At 36.8% G+C, this 13,395-nt stretch overlaps 1 pseudogene; it reads right to left on the bottom strand.

Annotated features, from left to right (window-relative positions):
* Window positions 1-930: 930 nt before the first annotated feature.
* LOC149246782 (geranylgeranyl pyrophosphate synthase 7, chloroplastic-like) overlaps window positions 931-13,395 on the bottom strand; it is a 74,579-nt pseudogene continuing 62,114 nt past the window's right edge.

Here is a 13,395-nt window from a genome sequence, read left to right as displayed (position 1 = left end):
AGTTAATTAGTTAATTAGACAACTAATTAGTTAATTAAATAGCTAAATAAAAACCACAAAATATAGATTAGTTAGAGTTGACACTAGTTCTATTCCATACCTAAATTATTATAAATTAATTAATTAATTGAGATAAATTAAAATAAACTAAATTTATTAATTAAATAGCTAACTAAAAGCCAAAAAAATGTAAATTAGTTGGCAATACAATTTATATTCCTGTATATTACCATGAAAGTGACCTAACCCACTTGCCAATTCTACCCAAATAACCTCCCAAAAACAGCCAAGCAGCTAACTAGGAATTGAAATGTTTAAATACCTCTATTTTGAAAAGGTTCGAACATGAACATAGATTTATAATTTCTGTAGATTCAGATTTTGATCAAATGACCAGGTAGATATATAAAAAATATTTATATATATATATATATATATATATATATATATATATATATATATATATATATATATTAATTAAGTGTAAATTTTGGTGTTGAAGATGAATTACAGTTGATGGTTAGAAATGGGTTTGTAAACATTTTTTTTGTTGAAAATAAATTATAACTAATAGTGTGAAATTTGTTTACAAAAATCTTCTTTTATATCATTTTCACTAAAATTATTTTTTTATAATTTTTAAATTATAGATCACAGAAACCTAAAATCATATTCTCAAAAAATCCAATATCATTTTCACTAAAATTATATTTTCTCAAACACTTGGATTATAGATCATTTAGTTTATAGATCATAGAAACCTAAAATCATATTTTGAAATTGAAGAAATCTAAAGCATCCGTCCATAATATTAGAATCATTGGGACTATGGACGATGCCAAGAGATACAAAGTTATAAATATGGCACCATTTCTGAAGTTTAGCAGATGCTAAACAGATACATAACACATAGAGATTCAATAACGCTTTTCATTTCTCCCTGTATGCAATGTAATCTGCAATACCCAACAAAGGTGCAACCCTCGTTGGATCGACACATGATAGCTCCTCCTTACCTTTCTTCAGCAATTCAACAGTAAACTCCTTTGCTTTCTCCAAACCCATGAGCTTGGGATAAGTGGCCTTGTCACATAACAAATCCTTTCCTGCTGTCTTCCCAATTTCTTCCGACGATTTTGTGACACCAAGTATGTCATACACAACCTGATACAGAAGTCCCACGTGACGGGTAAACCTTCGAATTCTCTCAATTTCATGCTCGGACGCACCACCAATGATGGCCCCACACACAGCCGAGCACTCGAGTAGCACTGCAGTCTTATGAACATGAATCCATTCCAGAGTCTCAAGATCAACCGAAGCGTCCCGCTCGCTCGCGAGATCTACAACCTGGCCACCCATAATCCCTTCAGACCCTGATGCTCTACCCACTTCACATATCACCCTCAAAATCCGATCACTCCCCACCGTTTTGCTCGTGGACACTGCAATGTGCTCAAAGGCAAATCAAAGAAGTGCATCCCCTGCAACAAGAGCAGTGCCTTCCCCGAAGACCTTATGGTTTGTGGGTTTACCTCTGCGCAAATCATCATTGTCCATGCAAGGCAAGTCATCATGCATCAAAGACATTGTCTGGATCATCTCCATTGCACAAGCAGTTGGCATGGCGAGCTCCTCGGTCCCTCCCACAAGCTCACAAGCTGCAATGCAAAGAACAGGACGAATCCGTTTTCCTCCTGCAACAAAAGAATACCTCATGGATTCATATATTTTCTTGGGATGACTCAGTGGGATAGCCTTATCCAAAGCCTCATTCACTGCCAGTGCCTTGGAAAGGATGTACTCCTTGAAATCAAATTCAACGAAATCTGTGTTTGATGGTCTAACTGATGATACGACCAGATGTCTATATGACAAAAGCCCACGAGGAGCCAGATGGTCGCCAATAGAAGTCCCTGATGAGTCTGAAACTCCATGAAAACGTTTTATGGGAATCAAAACTCTCCTCAGATTACTTTCTTGAGAATCAATATTCATAAAATACAGGCCATGGCAGCTAGCTGTTGCTGTTGGAGATTTTTCTGATAAAATCCCAAAAACAAACAAACAAACTCCACACAGAGACACTGCTGTTTTTAAACACAGGATCTTTAACACAGCGGAAACTTAAAAAAATTACTTGCAACTGACAGAGTTTTCACACACACCACAAATTTCTATTCATTAATAAAAACTGTTGTTACAAACTATGGTTCTTCCTCTCTCACAGAGGGATTTACAAAAAAAAGGACTCAGACTGTTGTGTCTGCTGTATATATTATTTTGCTGCTACTGCCTTTTCCTTTTCATTCACGCACTGCTGGGTTCTCTATTTTCACTTCTTCGCACTGCTGTGCATTACAATACAATTTACATTGTTGTTTATTACAATTCTATTACATGGGCACTGCTGCGTCTCCCCTCTTCAATCTCCTCCACACAACAAAAAAAAAATTACATATATATATGACAAAAAAAGGAAATTACTTCACGTTTTCACTTGCCATGCTTCCGTAAAATAAATAATAAAAATTAAATGCTTTTACCAACTATTACTTGAGCCCATGCTCCCGCTGAAATAAAATTAAAAACTTCACCAAAATTTACCAACCACAGTAAATAACATTTACTGTTTTACTGAAACTTACTGGTGGTAAAGTAAAACTTTTACTTCACGTAAAATTTCATTTAATGCTCGCCTATACTTCACCCATTGACTTCATTTAAATCGCATTGCAGAATCCCATTTGGTCGGAACACAATATTGGGGCACACACATATGGTGTGATCTGCGATATGCGATCGGATCGCATCGCACCATCACAATCGCAGAAATCACAGCACATAAGGGAGTGTGTCAGAGTGTGTTTGCGATTTGCGATTTGCGATAGATCGCATCGCAAATAAAATAAACCTGCAGTTGAAATTATATTTCAACACTCCCCTTTAATTTCAACTGCTGGGTTATCAATCATACCCAGACGCTTCCTTAAAGATTCAAAGTTCTTCTGATCCAGTGGCTTGGTCAGAATATCCGCAACCTGTTCCTGAGTGCTGCAATGTTGTAAAACAATTTCTCCGTTGTTCACCAATTCTCTTATGTAGTGAAACCTTGTATCAATGTGTTTCGTTCGCTTGTGAAACACAGAATTCTTGGACAACGCAATAGCTGAGCTATTGTCACAAAAAATCACCGTTGTTGTTGCCTGCTCTTGGCATAAGCTCCTTAACATTCTCCTCATCCACACTGCTTTACATGCTGCTGCTGTAGCTGCCACGTATTCTGCTTCTGCTGTAGACAACGCCACGATTGGCTGTTTCTTGGAAGCCCATGAAATGGCTCCTGAACCCATGTGAAAAACATAACCGGATGTGCTTTTCCGGTCATCTATACTTCCAGCCCAATCGCTATCGGTGTAGCCAACTAAATCTGAACTTTCTGAAAAAGTATATAAAATGCCAAATCTTTTTGTACCTTTGACATACCTCAGAATTCTTTTTGCTGCCTGCCAATGTGCTTCTTTTGGCTTCTCCATGAATCTGGAAATCAAACTAACAGCAAACATTATGTCAGGCCTCGTTGCAGTTAAATACATAAGGCTGCCAACTATGCTCTTATATAAGCTAGGATCAAAATCCTTGCTGCTGTCCTCTTTGCTGAGTTTTAATCCCATTACCGTGGGAGTGATTGCTGCTTTGCACTCTTGCATATTAAACCTGCTCAACACTTCATTTACATATTTTGCTTGTGAAATAAAAATTCCATTTTCATTTTGATCTACTTCTATTCCCAAGAAGTATCTCAGCAAACCCATGTCAGTCATTTCAAATTCCTTTTTCATGACTGATTTGAACTGTTCAATGAGGTAGTCATCATTACCTGTAAAAATAACATCATCAACATACAAGACAATAATTAACATTTTGCCATCCTTTTCTTTGATGTAGACTGTGGGTTCTCCCTCACACTTGTCAAATTCATTTTCCAGTAGATAGGAATCTATCCTACTGTACCACGCTCTTGGAGCTTGCTTCAGCCCATAAAGAGCTTTCTTCAATCTACAAACTTTGTGTTCTTGGCCTTTCTTCTCATAGCTAAGAGGCTGCTCAATATAAACCTCTTCTTTTAACACTCCATTTAGGAATGCCAACTTTACATCCATTTGGTAGACTTTCCATTTGTTTTGTGCTGCTATGGATAGCACTGCTCTCACGGTTTCCATTCCTGCAACCGGTGTGAAAGTCTCCTCATAATATCTCCCATATTGCTACTTGTATCCCTTGACGACCAGCCTTGCCTTATGTCTTTCAATTTTGCCTTCAGCATTGCACTTGGTCTTATAGACCCATTTGACTCCAATGACTTCTTTACCTTTTGGTAGCTCAACCAAATCCCATGTCTTGTTTCTTTCTAGGGCATTCATCTCCTCATCCATAGCTTCTATCCGTTTCTTGTCTTTAATTGCCTCTTCGAAATGAATAGGATCATCAACATGACAATACAAGGCAAATAAGGAATTCATTCCTTCATTATAAATGTCACTCAAGTTTCTGAACTTCTTACCTCTTTCACTTGGTGTGCAAGTGCTTGAAGATGCACTTGAATTTCCTCCTTGTGGTGTGCTTGGAGAAGCACTCTCATTTCTCCTCAAGGGTGTTCCTTGCTGTCCTTGTGTTGGCGCTACTGTTTGGGGATGTATTTCTACCATTTCCTCATCATCTTCATCATGAGACAAACAGTTTTTAACATTAACTGTTTTCTCTATGCTTCCATCCCAAGCTTCCTCCTCAATAAACTGAACATCTCTGCTCACAAAGAACTTCTTGGTGGATGGGATATACAACCTGTAAGCTTTGGATTCCTCACTGTATCCAATGAAGATACATTTCTCCCCTTTGCTGTCCAACTTCCTCCTTAGCTGATCGGGAATGTGTGCATAGGCCACACATCCAAAAATTTTCATGTGGGTGACTCCTTGCTTTCTCCCACTCCATGCCTCTTCTGGCACTTTGTTCATCACAGCTTTTGTAGGACACCTATTCAAGATATATACAGCACAGTTTACGGCTTCAGCCCAATAATCATTTGGCAAATGCTTTGCCTTCAACATGCTTCTCGCCATATCCATAATGGTTCTGTTCTTCCTTTCAGCAACTCCATTTTGCTGTGGGGTGTACCTTGCTGTAAACTGCTTATGTATTCCATTTTCTCTGCAAAAACATAAAAATTCTTTGGAGATATACTCACCTCCTCTGTCAGTTCTCAAAACTTTGATGCGCAGCCCACTTTGATTTTCCACGAGTGCTTTGAAATTTCAGAATTTTTCAAACACTTCTGATTTGTTCTTCAAGAAATAAACCCAAGTCTTTCTTGTAAAATCATCAATGAATGTTAGAAAATATTGGTTGCCTGCTAAAGATGGGGTTTGCATTGGTCCACATAAGTCTGAGTGAACAATTTCTAAGGGTGCTTTTGCCCTTATGCTTTTCCCACTTGGAAAACTTTCTCTGTGTTGTTTTCCCAATATGTAGCCTTCACAAAGGTTGTCCGGTTTCTCTATCAATGGTAATCCTCTTACCATTCCTTTTCTGCTCAACAAGTTAAGACCTCCAAAGTTGAGATGTCCAAATCTCAAGTGCCACAACCAATTTTCATCCTTTGACACACTTTGGAGAGCCTCTTGGGTAACTGCTGCCATTGCATCTTTGTTTTTCAAATCTGCTCTTATTCTAAGAGGGAACATCCTGTTCCTTGTCATCTTCACTTCAGCAATGCATCTTTTGCTGGGTGGGATATCCATGATGGTGCATACATCATTCTCAAAGAAAACATTGTAACCATTTTGAACAAGCTGTCAAATACTCAAAAGATTACATCTCATTCCAGGAACATAATAGACATCTGCTATGGTTTTCCTTTCACCTTGCTTTGTAAATATTTTAACTTCTCCTTTACCCATAACAGAAATTTTGCTATCAGTCCCAAGTGTGACTTGTGACTTCACACTTTGATCTAAAGCAGAAAACAAAGCTATGTTTCCTGTCATATGGTTGTTGCAACCGGAGTCTAGAAACCATATATCTTCACTATTTGTTTCAGCCATGTTACAAGCTAACAACACATTATCTTGGTTGACATTTTCTCTAGTAATATTTGCACTAGACCTATTACTCACATCATGCTGCTTCTTCCTACATTCACTGGCATAATGCCCATATTTTTTACAATAATAACATTGGACATTGGATTTTTCATACCTTTGTCCTTGAGCATGATGTTGTCCACTTTGTTCGGTGTTGCCTTGACCTTGGTTCTGATTTGGATTGTTGCCTCTTCCTTGAGCATTTGCTCTGTTATCACTGAAAAGATTTCAAAGGAAAAAGGTAAGGTAAGGGAGAATTGGTCTTGGTTATTCTCATGCTCCTCTTGGTCATGTTCATGCAATAGACATTTGACCCAATTCTTAGTTTGAGCAAACAAGCCCATGGTGAGCAGAGATAAGAAATCTTCATCAAATTCAAGCAAGTACATGAGGTACCAACAAGGGCAGAAGAAACAGGTTGAAGACTTAAAGATACAATTGAACCAGCAAAAAGGATCTCCATAAAGAAATCTCACTTCAAGTAAGGATATGCTTCAAAGTTTTGGTAGTTTTGCTTGGTATAATCTTTTCAAACATTTCCATTCAGTTTTGGAGGGTCTTGAAACATTTGAAAGAATGTTTTAATAGCAAAGTTCTCAAATAGCAAAGTTTTGGGTTGAAACTGCTGAAGGTGACAGTTTTGTTTTTTGAGGATCTACCTTGAAAGAAAAAGAAGATTATTTTGAAAGGGATGTTGCTGCAGAGGTGTAATAAGATCACTTGAGAAGTTTTGAGCCCTAATCAAAAGGAAAATTCAAGAAATGAAGATACATACACATGCTAAACCTTGCGCTACGAAATCACTGAAGCAGCGTTTTTCAGGAGAAAACTGTTTTAGGTAGTCAACTTCCAGGAGGTCTCTAGAGCAACTGAAAGCATATTTTTGGAAATTGAAAGAGGTTTTTATTCCTAACATAGTGAAATAGAAAAACCTCTTTCAGTTTCTTCAAATTAATTATGAGCTTGGAGAAATGGGTGACTAAAAGTTGCGCTACGAAACTGCTGTAGGTGCAGTTTTTCATCTTCTGTTTTACACCTGTTTTTCAAGGATCGATTCTAGGCAGCTGGAGTAGTGTTTCAAAAAACCAAGAGAGGTTTTTGTTAAGCACGGATTTTTTCACAAAAAACTCCTTCCATTTTTCCAAATACATTTTTTACGAGAAGTTATGACCTCTGTCCCAAGACCTATTTTTCAGCCGGAACAGAGCAAGGGACAGTTTCCTGTTTGCCACGTGTTTTTCAAGGACAGTTTCTGGACAGTTGGAGAAATTTTTTAACAAACCAGGAGAGGTTTTTGTTCTGGACAACATGGGCTACAAAAACCTCCCTCTGTTTTGTAAAATGTGTCATGGATGAAGAGATAAAGGCTCTGTCCCACGTGCCAATTTTCAAGGATCCTAAACCTAAAAACAAGGAAACATGTTCCCTAATTTCTAGGGTTTGTCTTCAACAGTCAGATGACCACGTGGGAGGCTTCATCAAATTCGAATTCTTGAGGTTGCAATGTGTCAAAGAATGTTTTAAATGCTTGGATAAGGTTGTTGAATCATGATAAGGAGTTACACTCCTAGTTGTATTAGGTCTCTAGGACTGCTAGTTAGGTGTCATTTGCATTTAATAGTTAGTTTTGAGTGTCATTAGGTGTCATAGTAGGATGAATTCGAATTCCCCTCATGCTGGAGGAGGAATCTCAGTTATGTAAAGAGCTCTATATATAGCAGAAGAGCTGATGTACAAAACGTTGGATATTTGATAAAACAGAGTATTGTTTTGGCTTGTGTAAAAACTCAGTTTCAGTAATATAATTTGCTGCTTTTCTTCTCAGGATTCATAGAGTATTTCTATGTTCAAGATGTGTGGTTTTACTTTGTCCTTGATGTTTTTACAGTTGTATAAATACACAAACACTCAGAATTCACTTATGCTGCTCCGATTTCCTGTGTGTATTTGTAAAGTGTGGTTTTCTATGAGTTGTGTTTTGAGCATCTAAAGGCTAAATGCCCTGACTTCTATGTAAAGGCAGTGTCATTGTTTACTGAAGTATGATTGACTCCATAGGCCCAATGGAAATTTGTTTAATTTTTATCCAGCCTTCATATTTGTCATTGTTATTTCACAAGAGTTAGCCATCTTATTAATAGTCAAGATCAATAACCCTTTTTGAGAGAGCCCTCTCAGGCTAAGGAGGCTAAGCCTTAGTCAAAAGATTGGTTTGAAACAGTTACTTGAAGTCTTCCTGGTTTGCAGCCTTCCAGGGCTTGATTTCGAGATAACACGCTCGACTGTTCCTTCCACCTCTGTTCTAGCTTCTGCCTCTTCTTCTCTTGTTTCCTCTGCCTTGACCTCTTCCTCTTCCAAAGGACATCTAGGTTTTGAAGGCTTGCTCTAGAGATGAGTTTTCATTTCTACTCAACCTCTGCTCATGTGTGATCAGTGATGCATGAAGCTCATCAACTGAAAAGTTTGAGAGATCCTTTATCTCTTCTATGGTGGTGACAATCACATGGAACCTTGAGGGCAGGCACCTCAATAGTTTCTCCACAATCCTCCTTTCTTCAAGTATCTCTCCATGAGATCTTATTTGTGTGACCAGGCCAATTACTTGAGTGAAGAATGAGTCAATATTATCTGACTCCTTCATGCACAGATTCTCAAAATCTTTCCTCAGCAACTGTAGTTTTGCTGTTTTCACTTTCTCCATGCCTTGATAGGCTGTCTTGAGAGTTTGCCATGCATCTTTGGATGTCTTAGCTGCTGCTAACCTTGGAAACACGCTTCCATGCACTGCTTGATACAAGAAGAAGAGGGCTTTTGAGTCCTTCTTCTTGTGGCTCTTTAACAGATCCTTCTCTCCCTGAGTTAATGCATTAAACTCATTTTCATCTACTGGTTGTTCAAAACCATCCTCAACTATTTCCCATAAGTCTTGGGAAGCAAACAAGGCTTTCATTGTTATTGCCCAATAGTCATAGTTTTTACCATCAAATAATGGGAGCTGCATACCCATGCTATTGTTGGTGCCGGTGCCAGCCATTTTTGCACTCTTAACTATGCTTCAAAATACAGTCAAGTATTTAAGAGAAATACCTTGGATTCTTTTGCCTGAGTCTTCACGCTGCTGGAGAAGTTGCTGCAATAAGAATCCTTCCTTCAGCTTCTTTGAACCCTTCAAAGAGCCTGGATTAGCTCTGATACCACTGTTGGAGATTTTTCTGATAAAATCCCAAAAACAAACAAACAAACTCCACACAGAGACAGTGCTCTGTTTTTAAACACAGGATCTTTAACACAGCGGAAACTTTAAAAAATTACTTGCAACTGACAGAGTTTTCACACACACCACAAATTTCTATTCATTAATAGAAACTGTTGTTACAAACTATGGTTCTTCCTCTCTCACAGAGGGATTTACAAAAAAAAGGACTCAGACTGCTGTGTCTGCTGTATATATTATTTTGCTGTTGCTGCCTTTTCCTTTTCATTCACGCGCTGCTGGGTTCTCTATTTTCACTTCTTCGCACTGCTGTGTATTACAATTCTATTACATGGGCGCTGATGCGTCTCCCCTCTTCAATCTCCTCCACACAACAAAAAACAAATTACATATATATATGACAACAAAAGGAAATTACTTCACGTTTTCACTTGCCATGCTTCCGTAAAAGAAATAATAAAAATTAAATGCTTTTACCAACTATTACTTGAGCCCATGCTCCCGCTGAAATAAAATTAAAAACTTCACCAAAATTTACCAACCACAGTAAATAACATTTACTGTTTTACTGACACTTACTGGTGGTAAAGTAAAACTTTTACTTCACGTAAAATTTCATTTAATGCTCGCCTATACTTCACCCATTGACTTCATTTAAATCGCATCGCAAAATCCCATTTGGTCGGAACACAAAATTGGGGCACACACATATGGTGTGATCTGCGATATGCGATCGGATCGCATCACACCATCGCAATCGCAGAAATCACAGCACATAAGGGAGTGTGTCAGAGTGTGTTTGCGATTTGCGATTTGCGATAGATCGCATCGCAAATAAAATAAACCTGTAGTTGAAATTACATTTCAACAGTTGCCATACTGCTATAAGCCATGAGATGCTATTATAAATTACTGCAACGAAAAACAGAGATTGAAAACAGGTCAGTAGATGCAACAGAAGAATAAATGCATATGAATTCAAAGAAGTTTGTACTATTGAAAATTTGAACTTTATTACTGACATGTATGAGGGACAAGAATGATCATATTACTACACGAACATACTCAAATTTTTCCAGTACCTTAGAAGAACAGTGAAGAAGAACTGGGTTGCGTGCTTGTTGGGGAGCATGCATGAATTTCCTTTAAAGAGTGTTTGGACCATAATGCGCATCACAAACGACAAAGGTTACAGATGCCGATTAGAAATGTCTGTGCACAAAATTCTCTTGGGAAGAAATTGTTGCCCAACTGCTTTTGGGTTGGTTACTTATAATACAAAATGCTAGGCTATGAGCGGCCAAAGGTAGAAGAGCCAATGAGACAGATCGGGATTCTAAGTTATTATAATAAAATTATTTTAAATGATAGTTAGGTATGTGAAGACAACCATTTTTAGTTAAAGTGAATGTATTCTCTTAATATTTTTGTTGAAGTGAATGTATTATTTTTCATATAAAGAGAAAAGAATCTTTTTTATGGGATTGTTTTGTATGATGTGATATGATTAAATGATATATTTAATTATGATTGTATTTTTAGTTTAATAATATATTTTATATGACGTTTATTTAATGAAAGGATATTACTTTATATATAAATAATTAATATAATTATATTAAAAATATTAATGTGGTTGTTATAATCTAAGGCTTCGTAAATATAATAAAAAAAATTATTGCAATATGAAGAATGTCTTAGCAATGTACATATTTACTTGATTAACTATGTATAAAAAGATTATGGGTCAATTTTAACTTAGAAAAAAAAAAAATTATGTATCTTATTGTAAAATGGACCATTCTGCTAAATAAAAATTGATTATATATTAATTTCCTCATATAATTAGAATATTAATTTATTAAAATTGGAATAATCTCTAATCCCTAGGAAATTGGTGGGTGAGGGAGCTATGCGACAAGAATCTAATTTAACTTGAGAAAAAAAAGGAATTGCACATCTTATTGTAAAATGGACCATTTTTCTAAATAAATTTTCTTATATATTAATTTTTCCATCTAATTAGAATATGAATATATTAGAATTGGAATAATCTTAAATCCCTAGGAAATTGGTGGGCAAGGAGCCACATGCCAAAAATATAATTTATTAAATTTATTAAAACTCAATGTAACCTAACAAACTTTGTAACACATTAGAGTCGTTGATAAAAATTAAGACTAAGCATATGTTGAGCATACGCCAATGAAAATCAATATAGGCACTCAATTAAAAAAATAAAAAATAAAAAGTCAAGAGATCCTCATCCACCTTAAGTTGAAATAAGAAGCCTTCAGCAATTAATGTGAAAGATACCATAAAAGAATTATAAATATTAATTATAATTGGATTTTAATTATAAAAACATAATCAAAATCATGCCTCAATGTATCTTAGGGGAGGCTATTGCATCTACACATGCCAATCTATATTAGCATGATACAACATCTCAAGCATACTAGATCATACATGGATATCATAACCATAACAATAATTATCTAACATGCATGCATAATAACATATAGGAGACTGACACGCATGCATAGCAATATGCAATACCCTAAGGTCTAGTGTTGCAACTTAGCTCTGATACCACCCGCTTTTACAATCTCTCTAGGGTAAACATAAGCTGAGAGTTACTATGACAAAACCATACATCCAAGTTCCAGTTACGGAGGTAGGGTTTAGTAACCAGAAACTTACCAATACCTCTCAGGGACACCTGATTACCCAAATGTCATACAACATCCACTGTCGATCTAACCTTGAGCTCAAACTTCTTTTTACCTAACCTCATAGGCCATAAAAACACATGCCAAGTTTTGCATGCTACCAGAAGGCTCCATCTCCATGGACAAACCTTCCTTCATGTGGTTGCAACGAAAATTTCCTATTTCATAGGGTGCAACTAGAAACCCTGATCCATATTTTTAGGATTAGTTCCAATTCATTTGCCTAAAACTGCCCAAATTTCTCCAAAATCACCTTAATCACCTACAGGAGTCATTAGTCACAATTATTGACTCAATTCCTACTCAAACTTATCAAATACATGAAAATCATCTAGACAAAAACTTTGCAATCAAGGTACCCATAGGCCATAAATGCATAGTTTCATTAGAGAATCACCAAGAAGGATTGTTTCCCTCTCTTACTAGATGCAATAACATACAATAACCTATGAAATCATATCAAGTAGCTAAGAAATAATTAAACCATGGAATGGATCAATAACAAGAGAACATCATAAAACAAGAAATATATCATGCATGTAACCAACATTTAACTAGAATAGAACCATGACAAACCAATCATAAAATCAGAACGTGTGCTCATTAATCTCAATAAGAATAAACACATTAATATGTATGAAAATTCCAACCAAATTGGGGAATTTCACGTACCACCCGACCATAGATTGGGCTGAACCAAATCTCTCTTTTAGCCAATCACCCCCATTCCATATTCCAAGCATCAATGTGGAATCTCATGGGATAAACCAAAACAAAACCAACTAGGGAAGCATAGGCTAAACCACCTCAACCCTCAACCATAGTGGTTTCACCTAAACTAGTCCAGAAATGACCAAAGAAACACAAGCTTGGATGCCTCAGAAATTCTTCACCATACCCATAGGAATTCTCCTATCTCCACCCACCTCTCAAGGGCTTCCTGAAGAAAACCATTCCCACCCCTAACCCTTGGGATTTTCCTAATACCACCTCACCCGAATCCAAAATATTCTGACAATCCAAAGCTCAACCAAGAATTAATCCCATCACACCATAGCTATCTAGGAAATGGCAAGGCAAGGCTAAAGTCATTGTCAATCCAAGAAAATCCCATGCCATTGATAGAAAAATAACATGTAAACTAAATGCATGCACCATGCATTCAAATACCAACAATGAAATCACACATGAAACATGTTACATGCAAAATCTTCATGTTGTAGATGCTCCTCCAATATTTTCCTTGTGCTCCCTTGCTTTCCTTTCCTTTTCCTTTGCTTTCTTGCTTGTGCCCAAGTGCTCTCTC

The sequence above is a fragment of the Pinus tabuliformis genome, chromosome 7, assembly GCF_031772625.1.
Source record: "Pinus tabuliformis cultivar Carrire ecotype Pingquan chromosome 7, CPIR1, whole genome shotgun sequence".
Lineage (NCBI taxonomy): Eukaryota > Viridiplantae > Streptophyta > Pinopsida > Pinales > Pinaceae > Pinus > Pinus tabuliformis.
The sequence above is the reverse complement of the archived record's forward strand: the minus strand, read 5'-3'. Positions and strand labels throughout refer to the sequence as shown.